Genomic DNA, 16,818 nt, shown 5'->3' on the forward strand with positions numbered 1-16,818 from the left:
AGATGGTATTGCATATATAAGAGAGAAGTGGTTTTAAAAGTAGGTAAACTAAATGTTAGTATACACGATGTTCTTTTTATGGAGAAACAAGGTGGACTGTAGAGCTGGTGTTCAGTACTACAGGCAGAGAAAGAACATGTGTTATGGGCAGAGCTGAGGCTCCTGGGGCCTTAACTCTTCATCCCCTCAACCTCAAACTTCTGAAACTAGACATTTGGATAATTTTGTTCTAGACATTTTTTTTTTGTTTTAGATAATAATTTTTATATGTTTTGATTTTTTTTATATAATTTTGTTTTAGATATATTTTAATTTTTCAAAAAAAGGGAATGTCTTAGAGGTGCGGGGTGATGGGGAACAGGGGTTCTTCATGGCTGTTGCCAGGCAAAGTCTGGGGATTTTTGCTGCCCATGCAAGAGCTATATTCTGCTCTGTTGCAAGTTTTGGCACCAGTTTTGGCACCAGTCAGCAGCATCCACCAGGGACATGCTGGTGCCAGGCAAGCTCAAGGCAGGGAGTGGGGCTCTGCACCAGTGGCAACTTTGCATCTTATGAACATACTTGTTCTGAATATCTTTTAACCCTGCTAGGTCTGTTAGCCCTGTGTATGCCATGGCACAGTAGCAGGCTAACCAGTGACCCATGTGTTAAGCCTAATGGGACATGGTTTGAACCACTGAGTGGTTCAGACATAGTCGGTGAGGGAATGAATGCTGAGAGAACTCACCTGGTATTCATAAAGCAGGCACGGTTTTTGTTCATGTGGGCTCACAGAACACCGCTTTGTCAGGTTTACATAAAACCGGTGAGTGAATTAATGGCATTAAGGGGACAATTACTCCACAGCCAGCTGAAAAGGGATGTTTTAGAGGTGCAGGCTGGAGGGGAGCAGGAATTCCTCCTGGCTGTTGCCAGACAAAGCCTGGGGATTTTTGCTGGGCATGGAAGAGCTGTTCTCTGTGACTGTTGCAAATTTTGGTGCCAGTCAGTAGTGACTGATGCAAGTTTTGGTGCCAGTCAGCAGCTCTCCCTGGTGTCCTAAAACATTCATTACACAAATATACCTGCAAATTGTAGTGACACTTGGTGGACAAAGGGGGCTCACTACTCAAAAATTGTAGCAACACCCAGTGGACAAAGGGACTCATCACACATCATTCAGTGAATTACCATGTACACATGACAGATTAATGGCTGCACCGTTCCAAGTTGCCTCATTGCAAACTAGACTACACTGGGATGGGGATTAGTTTATGACAATGCAAATTCATTTAAATCACCAAAAATTTACGTGCTTGTAAAGTGTAATGTCGTTAAGCCACACAAAGGGCAATTTTCATCACATGTGCATGTGCCCGATGTCACGTATACAAGCACCCTTGGGAAGCCCACAAGATATCACCAGGCAACCTTGTTTCTGTGTTAACAAAGTTTTTTGTCACTGAATATCATAGTTCGTTAAACAAAAAGGGCAATGTCATTTGTACAAGTTATGCTCATTTAGGAAGGTGGGGTTATTATGTATGTTTGATGCTATTCTGGCTAAAAAAAGGTAAAGGATGTTTTTTAACATCTTCCCTTCGGTCACTTTGGTGGAGCAGAATAGGGATTATGGTTATGCTTTGAGTGTGTAGATGGAGTTGGCAATACAGCCAACAAGAGATGACACAGACATGTTGATGTCCTGAAATCTTGTCAGTTTTGTTACACACTCATTGCAATATTGTTAAGCATATAACTGAAATATGTCTTTCCTCTTTCTATAATTCTACCTCCACCATCCTCCCTGGTACCATTTGTGCTTTACTTCCTTCCCTGTCCTATTAAGCTGTTAGCATTTTAAATCTACTTGCTCTTGAAAACATGCTTCTCACTGTCCGGCTCCCTCAGCTGCCCTAGCACCAGCAGCTTACTTCAGGATCACAACATTTCTTGGTTATACTTAGCCCTGCCTCTCACCCACCTCAACCATATTTCTAAACCATGCTCCTGCCACACCCAGTTGACTTTCCCTCCTTGCCAGTCCCTTCCTGCTTCCTCTGGCCAGTTTCCCTACTGCATATGTATCACATCTTTGTATTAGCTAGGTTTCAGAGCCTTCAATGTATGTGTGTGTCCCAAATCCTGAGTCATATGGGGTCATGGAGAAAAGCAAGTCCATATATTCTGGCACATATGTGAGGGGTAGATAAAGGAATGCAGGTTCCTACTTGGAGGGCAAAGAGATGGACCTTAGCCCCCGCAGATCCCAGATTAGAAGGAGAAGGAGGAAGAAGGCGTTGGATGCAAGGGGAGGCACCCCCAGTGCCTTGGTTTAGCCTTTTAAATTTTCTATTCAATATTTACTTCCTCTAAAGGGAAGAAAGGATGACAAACCAGCATCAAGGTAATGAGAGCATCTGGGGCCTGGTTAGAGCTGAGGATTGAATCCACAGCCATGTGGAGAGAAAAATAAAGCTGGGAGAAATATAAACTTAAGAAATGTTGTTTTGGGGATATGTGAATGATGCATCTCAGGGGACCCTTGGCTCAAATGTCCCCAAACTTGTTTCAGTAACTGTCCTAAAATGCCATAAGGTGCACCAAATTTCAAAGCAATCTGCTTAAGCATGTTGATTTCTTGGGGCCATTTTCCCCCCTTGATATAAAATATAAACTATCAATGTATCCTTGATTCTCTGTCACAAGCCAAAACCACGTCCATTCTTTTGGACTTGTGCCTAAATGACCACTAACTTGTACAAACAGGTGGTAAGAGTTAATCCTTGACCGTAGAAGGTTGTACAAGAAGAATCCTGAGTCCTTGTGAGCAAACAGATTGGGGGTTATAGGATCCAGCCTTTAGATACCACTGCCATACTCCAACCGTTGAACCTTCAGGCCCCGGGAACTAGGCTAAATGACACACAGCGTGAATAAAAACTTCTCTGACTATGCCACCTACTAATACAGCACTTTATTTCAAAACCACAATGACATAAAGGTCAAAAGAGGCAGTTCCTTGCATCTCCATCAGGCTTCTGTGTTCGTTCTGTGGTGAGAGGTTTAGTTTTCTTACCTCTCTCGCAGACCTATATTGAATTCCAGTTTCTTGTGTTATAGAACATGTGTGTAGAGATGTGTGGTAGCAACAGATTCACTATACTGTAGCAAGGATAATAGATACTGTTGTTTGGAAGTAAGTTCCTTAAAAACAGGAGCATCATAATTTATTGGAGCCTGGCACATATGGAGTACCTAGGCATCCAGACTTTCAAGAGTACACCTAATTTTTCTCTTCAGCTAAAACTCATAGTAAACAATAAATATATAAAGGAGAAGCAAGAGATAACACAGTACTGGAAAATTGTTTCTTTGAACATTATAAGTGTGTATCTTTGACAAATTGCTCTTCCCTAGCCCTGCTTGCCCCAGAAGAACGATGTACCAAGGCCGATTACATTATTTCTAAGGCTTTTGTTTAGCCAAGTTTATTTTCTAAATGAGTTTTCCTGGAAGATTCTGCTAGTAGTTTGAAATGTTTCTGTAGATATTATTTTCATTTGCAAAGATGTAAAGACCTTGATGGTTAATGCAAAATATATCTACACAAAGAAAGGGAAAAAAGACAAACCTTAACATAAAAGGAGAGAGAATCTCTTCCTCAGTTGCACTTGGCCAACATCTGTCTACAGCTGCACTTTTGTAACCTTGTAGAATTAGAATTTCATAGTTTTAGTACCTTATTGTCTCACTCACAACATCCCCCTCCTCATATTCATTAGGAGACCTCTTCAAACTATTATTATTTTTTAGCCTTACTAAAAGACTATATAACTTGGCAAAATTATGAACATGTTCTTGAACTCAGACTAGGTGAATACAATGTAATCGGGGAAGGGGTTAACATCCTAAATGCGCTTGTATAAGTGACAGCTGAATTTGCCCCATAATGTTTTTATTTCCTACGATGTTTGGGCAAAACCAGTCCAAGATTTTGTGGGTAGATTGTATCTAGTAGCCTGGCATATGTACATAGGATGGAAGCTAGACAGTGTAGAGATTCTTTCCTCTCATCTGTATGTTGGACCCAGGGAAATGCCTGTCTGTATCTCATAACTGGCACAGCAGAAACCCTAAGAAGGAGGCATTCCACAAGGGCATGACCAGACCTCACCTCCCACACATTTCTGCACCAAACAGAACAAGGGTATCATGCTCTGCCACCCATTAACTGTAGCAGCAGTTGTCACTCGCTCACCTGGAAACGTGTCTGCCTCAAAGGCAATGTCTCCAGAAGCTGCCACCAAAATGCTATCCACTCACACTATTCTCCTAAGGGAGGGAGGCAGTTTAAAGCCAAGGTATAGCTTGAGGTGATGTTTTCTTGCTGTCTTTGCATCAGTTATAACTATAGGGAACTGCAAGTAGAACCTACTAAGGAATTCTTATAGCCCCATGGCACTTGATTACCTGACATTGTGCCACCAATGAACCTGCAAAAAAAGATTGCTAGGCTTGTATCACCATAGCAACCAAACCATTTTGATCTGTACATGTGTGTGTATGTTAGATACCCTGGTTTCCATGGTGAAGTCAACAGCATCTTACAGAAATGGGAAGTGGCACACCATGTTTCTGCTTGCATTGTAGTGACTGGACTCTAGGGTTCCCAGGCAAATGAGGTGCCATAATACCGTTTAGGCTGATGAGGGTTGTTCAGATTCTATGCATTATCTGGCCCAGCACAAAGTAGCGTTCAAGCATTTTAACCATCTTAGGGGCACAGTGTGAAAAGCAAAGAGCACCTTAAAAGGTAAAAATGTCACCTTGGTGCAAGAGTGACTCCAGAAAGCACTGGGCAATAAAAGGATGGGGTAGAATTCTTTAGAAAAAAATCAGACAGCTCCTCCTCCTTCGTTTCTTTTTCTTGCTCCATAAATCATCTTGTTTATGTAATGGTGGATGATAAAGGAAGACAGATTTAGAAAACATTTTTTTTTATTCCTGTGAAACTGTAGAATGATTGATGCTGTGCATAGAACAGTATATAAGAAAGGAAAAGCTTTCAGGGATGATTTACTGAAATCCACTGAAACATTGGATTTGGATACTACAAAATGCCGAGCATTCAAAATAAATTAATTAATTAAATAATTCTGGGGTGGCCCTGAGTGTTTAGGACTGAACAGACCAAAAAAAAAGCCTTCTTTGTAAATGCACACTCTGCATAAGAAATAGCAGTGATTTAAGAGTAACAATTTAGCCCAAATATCTAAAGACAGAATGGAGCTCTTCAACTTAAACAGCAAAAGTCTTATCTGCTTGCCTCTGCATTTGTATGACAATGTATTAGTGCTGCAGTGGAATAATAATTCTTTAGTGATTGTAAGCAAACCATTTTTATAAGTCTTGTGTTCTGTTCTTTTTTCAAGATAAAGAGCTGGTGAAGTACTGTACAGTGAACATGTATAGCATGAAATATCTAATAGAATTTGGATTTATATAGTGCCTTTCATACTCAAGTTGTCCCCAAGTACAGTGCTTCAGTATAGTAAGTCAGATGCTGGTAGTGCTCTGACTGTGTGGGCAAACATTAACAGTCATTGTGCACTCAGCTACAGCTCACACACAGGGTTGGCTATCTTGCTTAAAAACAACAACACAATTAAACCTTTTTATAGTAAAAAGAGAAATCACTTGAAATGTGCTGGTGATTTTGCTTCTGAATATGTGATCAGTTCTTCTACAAGTCATTGTTACCTATGTGAGCAAGTTTACGGGGTCAGACTGTAGGGTTGCCATGAGACAGTCTGACTTCTGCTTAATGTGTCCTCGAAGGAAAGATGCCAGATCTGGTCCAATATCTGTTGTGCTGGTGAGAGAGATGCAAATCTGGCCCACTGCCTTTAGCATTTAGAACAGTACTGAAATGTTGGCCTTGAATGTGGCCAACCTAAACGAGACTATGGGACCTGATTCCACGTCTTTTGACTTGTAGGCCAGAGTTAGCATTACCAACTGTGAATTATCCTTGTTTCTTAAAAATGTGGTTTCACTGTAATGGTGTACATACAAGGAAGAGGGACGAGTGTGTAAAGAAGGACCAATGCACAGAGTGCTTTCTCTGTTTACATCATTTATAATGAGAGTTATGTAGTTTTGGTAGTTATGCAATGTCCGTCGCCTTGGCAGCTAAACAGGACATAACATAATTGGTTTAGGAATATCGTTAGAATGGTTACCACTGTTGAAATAGAGGAGAGGAAGATAAGAAAGTAAAGAGAAAGGTCTCTAGTTTTTTTTCTAAAGTCTCAAATTGTGTACTCAGAACCCTGCACATCAAGCTCTTGTCGGCAGTGTTGGCAACAAGCACAAAGCAATGAGAATGAAAATGCTGATCTGAATGCTAAATATTCTGGTAGCAGAGCAGGAAGCAGCACCACACTCAGCTGGACTAACAGGGAGATACAAGTTTGGCTTTCTTGAAAACTGATGGGGGGATATTAAGTTGAGATGTCAGTCCCTGGCCATTTTGAGTAGAAATGAGGAATAAGCTATGAGAAATGAGAAATAAGTTTCTCACTAAGCTATGATTATGTTTTTAATGCATCTTTGAGAAGAGAGACCCACAACCTAAAATATTTCTTTTTGTGTGTTACTTGGAACTGCATATTTTGGTTCTTGCCAAGAAACGTTTGCTTGCTTGACATCATTTACATATACACTATATGTTTCAAAATAAACTGTGTGTTAGATTAACATATAAACCAGTTCCTGAGCAAGCAGCTTCCTGAGTGTTGTACACCTTCTGGTTGCTGCCCTTCCTCATGCCAAAAAAAGGCCATGGATTGCACCTACCAGATACAGGGATCACAGAAGAGTGATTATAATTAGGCATGTTCCTTGCATTAAACCCCAGCCTTTTGTGTCATGCAGTGTTAACCTTAAACATTTCTTCCTTTGGGTCTCATCTCTTTTGTGCTGTAGGGGGAGAGTCAGTAAAGTGCTTTGGTATCCCTCTGATGAACTATAGGATATAGAAGCATATTATTATCCATCATAAATTTCAGCATTGGATAATGTATCTATGATAAGTGTAATATTCCCAACTTTTGGGATCAGTGACACTCCATTCCTACTAGTTCAGGAGTCACATGAGTGTGTGACAGACTTACCCGATTGAGCTCCAACGTGTCCAGGGGCTCAACAATCCTCAATTCTGATTGGTGGAGCCAATCCACCAATCAGAAACAAGCTGGAGGAAAGTGGGCACCGCCCTTTTCCCAAAGGGATGGGGAAAGGAGCTCCCCGACCAGACTGTGGACTGCAGCACGGCAGGTCCACCGGACTTCAGGGGCAGAACCCCCGAAGCGTATAAAAGGAGAGCGTGCTCGGCAGGCTGGGGGCAGACACAGTGAGGGATGCAGAGGAGAGAGGAGCTCTGGAGAAGACTGTCCTCGGGACCCCGCCCGAGCCTTCATGGTGTACAAATCAGTGCACAGCACTTAGGCTGTAGGAGCCACTTGAGGCGGCTTGAGCCTGAGAACGCAGCAAGCGGCTGGCCAGGCGATGCATGGATCAGCGCATGGAGAACCAGCCCTCAGAGCAGATTGAGACTGCTCGGGCCCCACATGGTGCACAGGTTGGTGCAGGGATGTTCGACCGTCTAAGCAGCTCGAGGCTGCTCAAGTTAGCCCTGGCTCTAGGTTAGGTAACTGGAGCCCCACAGTGTGGCTCAGCATTAAACTAAAAGAGGCCCAGTGCCCAGAGCAGGGCCCAGGAAAAGGGAAGGACCCCTGGTGTGAGGTCGGGGAACCAGAGCCAACAAGAGCTCAGCTCCCATAGGAGCACCCTGGGTGCCCAGTGTGGGGCACCAGGCCATCGACAGGAGTTGGACGCGCCACTGGAGAGAGACCCTTGTGGGACTGGCCACCAGGGGACAAGCCTTGGCTGCTTCAGAGCGGGAGCATGTGTTGCTGGGGAGTGGGTCCCACAGGGGAGGTGAGCTTGAGAGTGGAGGGCCTGCAGCCTCCACCCTCCTCCATTGTGGGAGGGAGTATGTCCACATCCTGGGGCCCTAAAGGGACAGGGTTCTAGGGAACACCCCATGGGGTGCTGTGTGCACCCCATATTTTGTGATTGATGTTTCTTCATACTGTAGAGGTTAATATAGTTATGGATACTCCTTAAAGGGGGTTATATGGATTTATCTGTCTTCATTACCTGTATGTGTTTACTGCCTGTTATTGGAACTTACCTGTATTATTGCCTGTGTACGTTTATTGCATTGTGGCCTCAATTTACCTGGGTTTATCTAAGCTGATGCTTATATGTGTTTATTGTGTTGATGCCTTGACTTACCTGTTCCAGGGTGTTAATGTTCATCTGTGCAGGGGGTTTAATTATTGCCTACACTGTGAATCACCTGTTCTGTTTTGCAGTTCCTCGAAGTGGTGCAATGTGTTGATGGTAGGTCATTGTGTAAGGTGTCACATACTAATTCTACTGTAAATATTTAGTGTCTATATTCATTTTGTATAGCAATAAATTGGTACATAGTTAACCACTTTGCCTTGGCCTGGCTCTACAGAGAAGAGATGGAACTGCTCCCAGGTGGCAGGCCCCTCCCACAGCACTCTTGCCTGACCACCCCATCCCTTCTACCTGAGGACAGGGCACACCCCTGGGGATACCCCGGCTACCAATGTTAACCAAAAAGCCACAACATCATCATCCATGAACCACTCAGTGACTTGTTGCAAACTTACTCCAGTTCAAAAGAAAAACATTCAGTACATAATTGCATGTGCTTCTTTAGTGTTATTGCATGTGTTATGTTATTCATGACTGTAGGAAAGACATATTCTGTGTGGGGAAAATACTCACCACTTGATAACACTTTCTGCAAAGAGCTGCATGGATAAGCTAAAAAGTCACTGGTCACTCAGGAACCAGGGTTTGAATAGCACTGCTTGAGACCCAAGCACTGTAGGCTGTAGCATGCGCTAGATTCTACCAGCTGAATACTTTGTCACTTCCCAGTAACCACTCTCCTACTTTGTTAGTACTTCCTCAGCAACTCAAAAGATCTAAAATCATAAGTCAGACCCTAAAACCATTGTGAACTTGACCCCAAATCTCATGAGTTGGGTGGGGCATCCTTAGAAGATGCAGGGATGAAGTCAGGAAGGCCAAAGCGCAAGTGGAGTTGCAGCTAGCAAGGGATGTGAAGAGTAACAAGAAGGGTTTCTACAAGTGTGTTGGTAGCAAGAGGAGGATCAGGGAAACTGTGGGTCCCTTATTGAATGGGGGGGCTACCTTGTAACAGAGGATGCAGAAAAGGCTGAAGTGTGCAATGCCTTTTTTGCTTCTGTCTTCGCAGGCAAGGGCAGCTCCCAGAGTACTGCATCAGGCAGCACAGGTTGGCGAGGAGGGGAGAAGTCCTCAGGGCTGAAAGAACAGGTTAGGGACTACTTAGAAAAGCTGGATGTGTACAAGTCCATGGGGCCAGGTGGGATGCACCTGAGGGTGCTGAGGGAGTTGGCTGATACGATTGCAGAGCCATTGGCCAACATCTTTGAGAGCTCATGGTGATCAGAAGAGGTCCCAGATGATTGGAAAAGGGCAAACATAGTGCTTGTATTTAGGAAAGGGAAAAAGGAAGATCCAGGGAAGTACATACCAGTCAGCCTCACTTCAGTCCCCAGAAAAATTATGGAGCAGATCCTTAAGGAATCCATTTCTAAGCACTTGTAGGAGAAAACGGTGATTAGGAACAGTCAGCATGGATTCACCAGGGGCAAGTCATGCCTGACCAGCCTGATTGTCTTCTATGACAAGGGGACTGGCTCTGTGGATGTGGGGAGACCAGTGGCTGTGATGTGCCTTGATTTTAGCGAGACTTTTGATACGGTCTCCCACAGCATTCTTGCAGGTGATCTAAGAAAGTATGGGCTGGATGAATGGACTATAAGATGGACAGAAAATTGGCTGAAGCATCAGGCTGGGAGAGTAGTAATAAATGGCTTGATGTCTAGTTGGCAGCCAGTATCAAGTAGAGTGCCGCAGGGGTCAGTCCTGGGGCCGGTTTTGTTCAACGTCTTCATCAGTAAACAGGAAGATGGCATAGAGTGCACCTTCAGCAAGGTTGTGAATGACACGAAGCTGGGGGGAGTGGTAGATATGCTGGAGGGTAGGGCTAGGATTTAGAGTGACCTAGACAAATTGGAGGATTGGGCCAAAAAGAATCTCATGAGGTTCAACAAGGACATGTGTTAAGTCCTGCACCTAGGACAGGACAATCCCATGCACTGATACTGGCTGGCTGGCTGGGCAGCAGCTCTGCAGAAGAGGACCTATGGGTCACAGTGGACAGTAAGCTGAATATTAGCCAGCAGTGTGCCCTTGTTGCCAAGAAGGCCAATGGCATACTGGGCTGCATTGGTAGGTGTGTTGCCAGTAGGTCAAGGGAAGTAATTATTCCCATCTCTTCAGCACTGTGTTCAGTTTTGGGTACCCATTACAAAAAAGGTGTGGACAAATTGGACAGAGTCTAGCAGAGGGCAACAAAAATGGTGAGGGGGCTGGGGCACATGACTTATGCGTAAAGACTGAGGGAACTGGGCTTATTTAGTTTAAAGAAGATGAGACTGAGAGGAGACTTAATAGCAGTCTTCAACTATCTGGAGGGGGGTTCAAAAGAGGATGGAGCCAGGCTATTCTCAGTGGTGACGGATGACAGAACAAGGAGCAATGGTCTCAAGTTGCAGCAAGGGAAGCTTAGGTTAGATATTAGGAAGAATTTTCTCACTAGGAGGGTAGTAAAACACTGGAACAGGTTACCCAGAGAGGTGGTGGAATCTCCATTCTTGGGGGTTTTCAAAACCCAGCTAGACAAAGCTTTGGCTGACATGATCTAGTTAGGACTGATCCTGCTTTGAGCAGGGGGTTGGACTAGACGACCTCCTGTGGTCCCTTCCAACCCTCACTTTCTATGACTCTATGATTCTAAGATGGTTAAGTTAATATTTGGTCTCTCAATTTTTTAACTCCCCTGCCTATTCTTTGTAGCACAGCGTTTAGGGTAGGTGTGTGCCACATCAGGCAATAATAGGAAAAGGCACTATGAAAACACTCCTCTGTCCACCCACTCCGCGTCCCCCCAACCTACTGCTGTTCCACATCAGCCTCAGGCTAACATCTTGCATTTGATTTTGGGCATGCAAGTTGGGGGAGGCAGAGTAGGGCTTCCCATGCCTCATAGAACAGGAATGGGGAGAAGGATCCGATTTGTTATGCCCCTCTTCCTTACTGCCTGAGCAACTTTGAGCAGACGATTCCTACTACCTACTGCCTGAGCAGCTCTGATTGTCTGTTTCTAGCAGGCCTCCTCAGGCTTGGGACATAACATGACCATGCTGCCCTTCCGCGCATTGCCAAATGGGGCAGGGATTCATCTGTTTCCTAGGTGGAGGAAGTTCCTGATTTGTTCCCAGTGTGACAAAGGGAATCAGAGTATGGATATGATTGAGAACCACTGTGCTATTGAATTCAGTAGAAAATGATATCCTGGCTACAGAAATCTATAGGCTATATTTTTAATGACAGAAGTCGTCATTCTCTATTAAGTGCCATACATTTTTAAGTCCATTTGAATTTTTTATAGGACTTTCTGTAGTCCCTAATAAAATCAATAAGACTTTTACATAGAGGAAGGTAGAGAATATTGGCATAATTAAGTGTCAAGGACACTAAGAGGGGCAATTACTCTTTAATCATTTTTACTTAGGTTCACATTGTACTTTTTGGACCCTTTGATGGGGAGGAGTTCATTTGGGAGTGAATCTGAATTATTACATGACATTTCTATATGCAGAATACACGTTGTGAGAAGCTTCTAATGACAGATAATGAACCAGGCTGAGAGAGGTAATGCAAACAGTAAACAATGTTATTATAGCAATTTATAAATATCTTTCATTCAACATTAAAAACAGCTGCTCACTGATATCTTTATTGTAGAATGAATGATGAACTTGGAAGTGGTTTGCAACAAAGCAGGTGTCATCTAACAATGCCAACTCGAAGGCTCTCTGCAGGAAATTCTAGAAAGTGTTGGGGTCAGGGTCTCTTCCTGCTGCGTGTCAGCAGTCTGGAAGGCTGTGGTCCTTTGAACCTTCATTGCACTGTTAAAAAGCACGGTGTGATGGAGCATCTTAACATACTTCACGCAATGCTATTAAAATAAATGGGACAGCCAGAGTTGCAAATGAGGGAGCCTTAGGAATACCTTTAAGATATTAGCAGCTCCTTTACAGACAAGAGACCTGAGCAGACGTTTTACGCAGTGCAGAATTTACTATCTTGAGGGAAGGAGGCCAACAGTAGCTTTAAGTCACTTTCTCCCAGGGGTGTAACTAGGGGTGGGTGAGCAAGGTACAAGCCCCAGTGCCAATTCAGAAAGGGTGCTAGTATGATAGTTCCCAGAAGACCATGCAGTAGAGGCAGCAGCTCACCACCTCCACAGTCCTGCCTACGATGCCAACAAATGCTAACTACGCCTGTGGCTGTTGCCTTCCCGTTTCTGGACAGGCACAGGCAGAATAATGTAGGTAGCCCAGAAGATTGCCCCAAAGTTTGGCAGACTCACCAAGCACTTCTCAGAATGTCAATAATATTACCTGCCCCCACCCACCACAGCACACTGTTTGTGTGAAGGGAATTTTCCACTGAGTGACTGGAGATTTCCCTGGCCCTATAAACTGTCATAGCAGCTTATGGAAGTCCTCCCAGGAGGGAAAATCACCCCCTTAGTTTCTGCTCTTAGTTCTGCCACCAATTTCCCAAGCAGTGTTAAATAAGTGTCGTGATCTCCTTGTCCCATTTTCTCATCTGTAAAATGGAGGTGCTTGAACTAACTGTACTCCACAAATCACCTTGTAGCTCTCCAGCTGAAAATGCCGTTCAAGTGCTTATATTATCATTTCCATGAAAATGCTGTGTGAGCTCAGTTTGTTGTATCTTGTCGGGTTACATTAAATAGCAACATAATTCATCATAATCCCACTTGATGAAAAACAAGCTGAAGATTAAAGAAACATTGTGCATAAGGGGGGAATTGCAGTGCACAGCTAAGAAACATCAGCTCCCAGTGAGCCATAGCTTTGACCCTCTTCACTAGCTACCTAAAAGACATGTGATTAGTTTAGATGCTGTTGTTGGACATCAAAAATGAAAGTGACAGTACAGGATGTACTTTTTCAGTGTGGCAGTGGTATTCTTTTAATATATCCCCATTTAAGAGGACTCTCCTGTTTAATGAAGGAATCTTGCAGAATAATTATGTCTCTCAGTTATACAGCAGTCTGTCTGCAAAGATGAATCAACCACTTTACAAAGGGGAGGGTGAAAGTGAGGCACAGAGTGGTGAAACAATTAATCCCAGGCCACATAGCTATTGTCTGGTAATAGCTAGAGCTCTAGCCTCCACCCTGCTTCTTCCTACCCTGGGTGTTTCATCTTTTGTGACTTCCTCTCTGTTTCCATAGTAAACCCCTCAAGCCAAGTTCAGAAGGAGGGATTGCCCATAGCAGCGAGTCCCCCACATCGTTCTGTTGGGAGAGGGTTTGTCTCCTCTGTGTCAGAGGCTCAGGGATTGCCAATAGATTTCAGAATCCCTCGGGCTTTCTCAATTCTTTTTAGATCAGCAATAGGCCAGGACCAACCACAGAGAGGTCATGCTGATTCTGTATACTTCATCCTTTCCCTGATCCCTGGCAGTGCAGCACCATCACAGTGGGAAGAATTATGTGGAGGGGTTATTTCAAGAGCCAGTTGAAACCAGTTTTTGTGTTGGGCAATGTGCAGACACATAAACTGGTTTAAGTGATCAGAAACTGGTTTAAACCTGTAACAGAAGAGAAGTTCAATGCACATAAACCATTTTCAAAATGGCTGGAACTGGTTTAAGATAAACCTGGCTGAATGTAATATGAGGCTTAACTGATTTAGGTCAAACTGGTTTATGAAACTTTTGTCTCAGACCCCTTCCTTGGTCAAGTTATATCAGAGTCCTCCAGCATCCCAGCATGCTGGGCAGCCCTGAGCTGTCTGCTCCACTGGAGTTTGGGGCCAGAGAGGGGGGTTAAACTTCCCTTCCCCTGAGTACAGAGCTGTCCTGCTTACTTAGAGCTGACTACAACTGTGGACTACAAATCCCAGAGGCACCTAGAAGCAGGAAGATGGAGTGATGAACAAACCTGCGAGTCCTGCTGCTCTGATTCTGGACTGCAAATCCCAGAGACCTCATGGGCAGTAGGAAGAGGAAGTGAACACACAGCCTATGCTGGCTACGTGCCAGAGAGCCTTGCTCTAGCACCCTCTGGCTTCTGGCTTTAGCCACTGCAGGCACGGGGCTGCATTTCCTGAATCAAAAGTGAATGTCTGTTCATTTGCATATTGGCTCGATCTTTGCAGCTTAAACTAACCTGCAAAGAATGAATCAATTCAGGCTCAGGATTTTTGACTGTCTATACTTATAGAATTATAGAATATGAGGGATGGAAGGGACCTCAGGAAGTCATCTAGTCCAGCCCAGTGGTCCCGCCAATTTCTGAACAATGATCTACCTCATGCTTTGATGGGTTACATATATTCACCCATCAGACCTCTTTGTCTATCAACTCAGTTTTCTATTGCACTTTACTTTTAAATGCACTGGGAATTTATTTTACTATTATCATGTGTTAACTTAAAATGGCTCCACTGTTTTTCTTCATGTGTGAAGAAGAATTTATCTTTAAGTGTTTTTTTCTCTTTAAGGGATATTCATGGAAGTGGCCTCCACAGTAACAGCGATCTGAATTTGTATACAATTTCAATACTAATGATCTCCTTCTGTTGCCTGTGGCATTGAGTTTGCTTCCTTTCACCCATGTCTATGCTGTAGTGCTGTGAGCGCCAACAGACAGTCACTGATGGAATGTTCTTGGCAGCTGTGGGACCCAGATGACCAACTTTGGAATATGTTGTGCTTTTGCAGCAGTGACATTTAGGTCTCTGACTTGTTTTTTGGCCAGGGTCTGTTAGCTCTACAGGTACAGAACTGCCTGTTGGTTTGGTACAGGGTCAGTCTGTTCATTTTTGTACCTCTAGACACTTAATTCACCTTGGATTGCAAGATATTTTTTCTCCCTACTATTTGTTTGAGAAAAAGATTATGTACTGTGTTCCCACAAGATTTATATACAACCTCTATCTCTTCTAGGTAAAAAGAAATAGCTTCTCATGCCCATATTAGGCTGATGTGGAAATTAATCTCTAGAAATACTAACACACACTCTATCACCTCCAGGTATCTACCTCTAACATAGTCAGAAGTGAATCATAAGCTTCTTTGCACAGAATGTACACTGAAATCTCTTTTCTTGCCTTTTTTTTCCCAATTCACATCTCTGTAACAGCACTGTGTCTCATTACTGTGAGGGTAACTTCTTGTTCCTTATTACTCCACTGTCTTTGAGAATTGTTATCTTCTGACTTCTGTGATAATGAAGCTTAAAAATAAAGATTTTAATGGAAGGATTTTGTAGCATTGCCAAAACTAAAAGCACAGCTATATCTAAAATAGGCTCCCAGTGATAAATCATTTTAAGTTTCATAATTTTGAAGCTACATTTGAAGACTATGCAAACAGTTTCTGAAAAAGCTGTTCTTATTGCTTAAAACCCCAAGCAGAAATCTTCAAATATTGTTAAAGCACATTCACATTTTATTACCACAGATGCCTAGGCAGCTGTATGGAAATCCATCAGTAGTTGATGTTTTTGAAGCACTGACAGCCAGTCTGCAGGGAAAATAAAGTAAAAAGGGCTAATCCTGGATTAAAAGGTATGCAGATTACTCTCATTTTAATGATAAATAAAACCAAAGTCAAACAACAACAAGAACACAATACCTAGCAGAGAATATAAAAGATATTTTGAGGGACTCCAGCAGTTTTGCAAAAGTCCTAAACAGGAGAGAGATGGTGTTGTGAAAGTGGATTTGAGTATCTTACTTCCTGGATGTCCAGAGATCAGGTCACATGCTATGGCAAAAAGCTAGACCTCAGAGTGGCAAAATGGAAGGATTCACATTTCCAGTAATTACTATTGTTGGCACTTTACAGTAACTATTGCATGGGTAATAGTTTAGGGTACCTCCTTAGATTCAGTTCCCCTGCCCAAATGGTGATCATTGTAATAGCCATATAGGGAAAGGAGTTACACAGCCATATAGGGAATTCCAGTTACACAGAACCTCATATATTCTAACTGAGAATACTTAGATTTATATTCCATAAAGCTCTTTTTGGTGTTCTGAGGTTGAAGCTGTTTCCTAAGTGATGTGGGAAGAGCCTTCATGTCTCCCGAGCCCCAATTCTAGCCTTTTGAAAATGTGTACCTGTAAATACATAAAGATGGATGGTGTCATTTTGTGATGAAAATAGCAAAAGTTCCTCTCAGTTTTGCCTTTTGATTTTCATGTGCATATTTAGCTGCCTGAGGGCTAATCATGTCTACACTTCCACCAGACAAATGATCAGTGCTTAATCCATATATATCCCCAGTAAGGCATCCATCTATCTGTATAAATCTCTTCCCCTCAATGTGCCTCGTTTCGACTTCTAACCACCTGGTAGGATACCTAACTAATTCTCTACTCAAGTAAAATAAGGAAAATGTAGTCATATACAAGAGGAACCATGTTAAGTTAACATGTTATGATAGTAAAATAATTCCCAAGTGCATTTAAGTGCATCTGTCGCCAGGACCCCTCGGCACACGAAGTATACTG

This window comes from Gavialis gangeticus, unplaced genomic scaffold (assembly GCF_001723915.1).
Source record: "Gavialis gangeticus isolate Ggan-Ray unplaced genomic scaffold, GavGan_comp1, whole genome shotgun sequence".
In the NCBI taxonomy this organism is placed as follows: Eukaryota; Metazoa; Chordata; order Crocodylia; family Gavialidae; genus Gavialis; species Gavialis gangeticus.